Here is a 5,604-nt window from a genome sequence, read left to right on the forward strand (position 1 = left end):
AGTTCCCCCACCAGGGATCGAACCCGCGTCCCCTGCATTGGAAGGCAGATTCTTAACCACTGGACCACCAGGGAAGTCCTCATTGGCCAGATTTTGAACCTGTGTGGGTTGGGAGGCTAAAGAGCTAACCTCAAAATCTCTTTAAAGCAGCACTTGAAGGGCTGGAAGAGACAGAGACTGGCCAGGCTTTCCTAAATCTCAGAGGACGGGGCGATCCACGGGAGGACGGAGTTTTATCAGAACTATAACTCTGCCCCAACTCAGCTCAATGCTTGATTACATCAAGGTAACTGGCTCCTCTGGGAACCCTCAGGGAGAAGTTGGGGAAGAGAATAACATCATATTTTACCTTTCTTTTATACCCAATATGCAACATACACTCAAATATTATAAAACATGCAAAAAGGGAGAAAAATGGGGCCAATACACAAGAGAAAAAATAAACTGTAGAAGCAGACCCACAAATGGTAACGATGCTTGGGACTTCCCTGGTGGTCCAGTGGGTAAGACTCCACGCTCCCAATGCAGGGGGTCTGGGTTCAACCCTAGTTAGGGAACTAGATCCCACATGCATGCCGCAACTAAAAGTTCGCATGCTGCAACTAAGAAGTCCACATGCTGCAACTAAAGATCGCACATGCCGCAACTAAGAACCGGCACAGCCAAAATAAGTAAAATAAATAAATACTTTAAAATAATAACTAAAATTAAATTAAAATAACTATGCTTAATATGTTAAATGGAGAAAAAGGTGGACAAAATAGGTGCAAATATAGAGAATTTCAACAGGGTTGGAATCTATTTTAAAAGAATCAAAGGAGCAGGTAGAACTGAAAAATGCCATCTCTGAAATTACAAACTCTAAAGGTTCATGGAGCTAAAGGATAAAGTCACAATCACAGAGACTAAACGCACAGTCTCAGGATTAGTTCCCTAACCAGAAGACGGAACTAGTGAACTTGAAGATAGATTGAGTCTAAACTAAAATAGAGAGAGAGAAAAAAAGAAATGGAAAGAACAGAGCCTAAGAAACATGTGTGACTCCAAAATATGAGTCATTGAAGTTCCAGGAGGAAAAAGGGATGTTTGGACCAGAATAAACTGGAGATGTCCCAAATGCCTATATAGGAATAAGAAAGAACAAGCCATAAGTACATGTACCAACCCTGATGAATCTCAAAGACAGGTTGACAAAGAAACGCTATGTGAAAGAGTGCATACGTATGATTCCATTTCATGAAGTTCAAGAACAGGAAAAACTAAGCTATAGAAGAAATGAAAATAGTGGTTATGTCTGAGGGGTTCCAACAGGAAGCAGTATGAGCATGTAGGGGAACAGCTCCGCTGTGGCGTCCTTACAACCTTGCATGTCTCTACATTGGCCACGTAGGCAAGGCTTGAGTAGGGTGACTTGAGTCTTGACAGAATACACCACTATTATTCCTGGAGTAAAGGGACATAGCAGCTTAGAGAGGAGACTCCCTATATTGTGGGAGACCATTTTTCATCCATCTTCCTAGTTTCAGTTGAGTGCAGGGCTTTCCATCGGGCCCCCTCCTGTCGTAGAGTAAGGCCAGGTGCCATACAACTGCTCGGCCGTAGTTTAGAGTTGGCTCCTTAGCCACAGGGTGACCTACCGCCATGCCTCCTGTCACCTGTCCCTCCAGTTCAGTGTCATCCTGCGGCACTAGGGAGGGATGTGAGAAGCTGACAATATGCTGGTCTTGCTTTTGCTGTCAGTGTGAGTAATGAGCTGTCTGGATCCTTGCGACTTGTTTCCTTACCAGCTGAGTCTGTGGAAGTGTGACAGGCCCACTCAGTGGCTGCGGTAGTAGATGCTTGTGGCCCTGTTAGCCACCATGCTGCACTTAGGGACTGCTTGACCACTTGACCGCTTTGGCACGTAATGTGGGCTGATAAGGTCACAACCCTTTTTTTGGAGAAGAGACAGGGGTCTTAATGTGGGCTGTCAAGTCAAGTATGGGCTAGAACTCTGGTGGACTTAGTGTCCACTAAGTGTCCACTTACTGCTGAGTTGTTCGGTGACATCAGAGACAAGTGGTCTATGACGATTGTTCCTGGTCCCCAATGAGCTCCATTGGTGTTTAGCGTTGGAAATCAAAGAGGGTCTTACAGAGTTAAAGAAAGCATATGCTGGTTATTGCTCACCCTCCTACTGTGACTACAGATAGAACACTATCTGGTGAGTAAGAGCAGTCTGCCACTCAGAAATGGGCTGAGATCCACTCTTACAATGAGTAAGGAAGGAGGGAAATTAGAGACAGACTTGGGCAAAAGTCCAATGAAACCATAGAAGCATGGCTTATCCGACTAGCAAAGGCAAGTGCTATGCAAATTCTGATGTAAGATGACAAGGAGTGGAAGTCATTTGGGTGTTAACAACTGACCCCATTCTCCAAGCCACTTTGGCCACAACCCTTCTGGTCAGTGAAGTGGATACGGAGGAGGAAAATATACGGACAAATCAGGGCTTGTTGCAGTGGGTCTTTACAGCTATAATGAAACCATGACCTGTCCAAGATAAATTCCTGTCCTCTGATAAGCACCCTTGGACAATAATGGGAGAGTCTATCACTTCCTTTTAGTCCCCTGTGACCTCAGTCTGGATTCATATGGAGATCATGCATGCCCAGATGATGAAACAGTCACCCAAAGTCAGACTGAACATTTGCTCGACACCAGCAGCCTATGGCTGAAACCAAATCTTCTCTTGCTCTTCGGGGATGTCTCTGGGAAACTCTTCAGCTACTGCGCAATCATTTCCCCAGAATGGAAACCTTGGCAAAGGTCAAGGTAATGCACTACAGGCCAAGGTAGGGGAAGAAACCAGCCATAAGGCCGTGTGGGCTTGGCTACTATGCCAGGGATCCCAAAAGAGGAAAGTGATAGTCTTTCCATGAAGAAAAATTGTCTCTTGTTATTGGGCTCTGGGAAGGCCATGGGGCTTAAGAGATTTGGGCTTTAACTGGGTTATTTTTGGCATTTCCTGGGGGCCAAAAAGAGGAGCACCAAGAGAGCCCCAAACTCCTGTAGAAGCATGGGGTTTGTTCTGTTTACTCTTTGACCCAACACTTTCAGCGCTACCCCTGAACCCCTTCAGAGACAAACAGGACAAACTAGGTTAGAGGCCAAGGTCCCTCCATCCCCAGGGGAGACCAGAGACCCTATGCAGTGTGCTGGGAACTCACAGCAACCATGGTTGCCAAACCTCAGCCCTCCTGAACATGGTGGCACAGGCCACTGGGATACTGGGATGTGCCCAGAGGCATGGCTGAAAACTCACTCTTACTAGATTTGGAAATAGCTCTCAAATTGGACAACAGACTGAGGTAGTTTGGGGGTGGGACCTTTTAATTTTTTTTTTTTTTTTTTTTTTTGGCCACACCGTGTGGCATGCGGGATCTTAGTTCCCCGACCAGGGATTGAACCCACGCCTCATGCAGTGAAAGTGCAGAGTCCTAACCACTGGACTGCCAGGGAAGTCCCCAGGTGAGACTTTTTAAGCTAATACACACCCAAGTGGTTGTAAATAACATTGTTGAATGTATTGTGGGAATAGATGTTTGAAGTATGTTTAAGACTTCTTTTGTTTGTAAGGGATGTTCCCAATGGAGAAGTGTCATGATTAGGATGGTGGTAATTAGGACAGGGACAACTGGTCACCTCTCCTGACCTAGCCAAGTGGTTACCAAGAAGCAGAGGGCTATGGATAGGGAAGTGGGGGGGGGTGCCACAGTCTTGATCAAGGAACTAGTGGATTTAGGGGTGCTCAAGGAAATGAGATCTTTTTTTTTAATAAAGGAGATGTAATATTTAAATTAATTAATTAATTTATTTTTGGCTGCCTTGGGTCTTTGTTGCTGCACGTGGGCTTTCTCTAGCTGCGGCGAGCAGGGCTATTCTTCGTTCTGGTGCACAGGCTTCTCATTGCGGTGGCTTCTCTTGTTGCAGAGCACGGGCTCTAGGCACGCGGGCTTCAGTAGTTGTGGCACTCGGGCTCAGTAGTTGTGACTCGCGGGCTCTAGAGCACAGGCTCAGTAGTTGTGGCGCACGGGCTTAGTTGCTTCGCAGCATGTGGGATCCTCCCGGAGCAGGGCTCAAACCCGTGTTTCCTGCATTGGCAGGTGGATTCTTATCCACTGCGCCACCAGGGAAGCCCCACAAGGCCACTTCTCTCATCCGTCTTCCTAGTTTCAGTTAAGTGTAGTCCTTTCCACCTTGCCCCACCCTCCTCCCCCCACTTAGAGTGTAGCTGCAGGTCATAAAATTGTCTGACTGCAGTTGAGTTGGCTTCTCAGCCACAGACAGACCTATCATCGTGCTGCCTGTCATCTGGTCCCTCTGGTTCAGTGCTGTCCTGTGACGAGGGAAATCCGACACCATGCTGGTCTTGCATTTGCTGTCTGTGTGAGCAATAGCCGTCTGGATCCACTGGGGCTTGTCATCCTCTTACTGGCTGGGTCTCATGGAAATGTGGTAGGCACACCTGGCAGCTGCACAGTGATTTGTACAAAAGGATTTGTGGCCTTGTTAGCTACCAGGCTGCACTTAGGGAATGCTTGACCTCTTGACAGAGGGGAACTTTTTGGAGTGATGAGAAAGTGATATTTTGATCTGAGTGGTGATTATACTTCTATATCCATTTATATACATGAGCAGCACACTTAAGACTTGTACCATATACTGTAAGTTGTATCTCAGTTAAAAAAAAAAAAGAAAAGAACCACCAGAGAATCAATAAGAGCTCTTGAAAATAAGATTATGATTGCCAAAATGGAAAATTCAGTAAACAGGTCGGAAGATAAATTTCCCAGAACACAGGACAAAACACAGAGACACAGAGGATGACGAACCCAGCCTAGGTCTACCACCTTAGTAACAGGCATGCTAGTTGGCAAATAAACCTAGAAAAATGTTTCTGATGGTGATAAAAGAAATGGGAGTTAAAACAATGAGATGGGTTTGTAAATCTGGTTAATCAACCAAAAAGTTGCTTAAGCAATTTTCAACAGTTTGTAATTGGCGGTGGAAACTGGCACAACCCTTTTGGGGAGCAACAGAATGCCAAGTATCATCAGTCATATCAGTCCTTAGCTTTGGCCCAGGTAACCTCACCGCTGAAAGTTTGTTCTAAGGTAATAGTTTAAAAAGAAGACATGTGTAATTCATGGAGATGTTCACTAGCGTGGTTTATTATGCTGCAAAATTATAAACAACCTAGATGTCCAGTAAAAGAACAAGCAAGAAAATTATAGGCCTTACAGGAGGCAAGCACGGAAAGGGGCCGTGATTAACGCACGGTACCAACAGGAGGCAGCACCCCTTTGCCTGAGGAGCGTAACTGCATCTAATTAAGGATACCTACACCAGAACCGGGAGGGAGCTGGAAAATGTACTTCACCGTTCGGTTGGTGAAATGGAGGAGGAATGTTTCTACTACTGCTAATTAATGAGCTTACTCTAGGAAGACTCAGTAAAACCTCAAGTTGCGCGCCCCTCCTCGCGGACCCGCAGCTCTCCCAGGCCGGGTCCGGGCTGCGGCTGCGGCTGCGCACTGCGGAGCCTCTGCCGGCGGCGGGGGCC

Source organism: Stenella coeruleoalba (genome assembly GCF_951394435.1).
Source record: "Stenella coeruleoalba genome assembly, chromosome: 2".
Classification (NCBI taxonomy): Eukaryota; Metazoa; Chordata; class Mammalia; order Artiodactyla; family Delphinidae; genus Stenella; species Stenella coeruleoalba.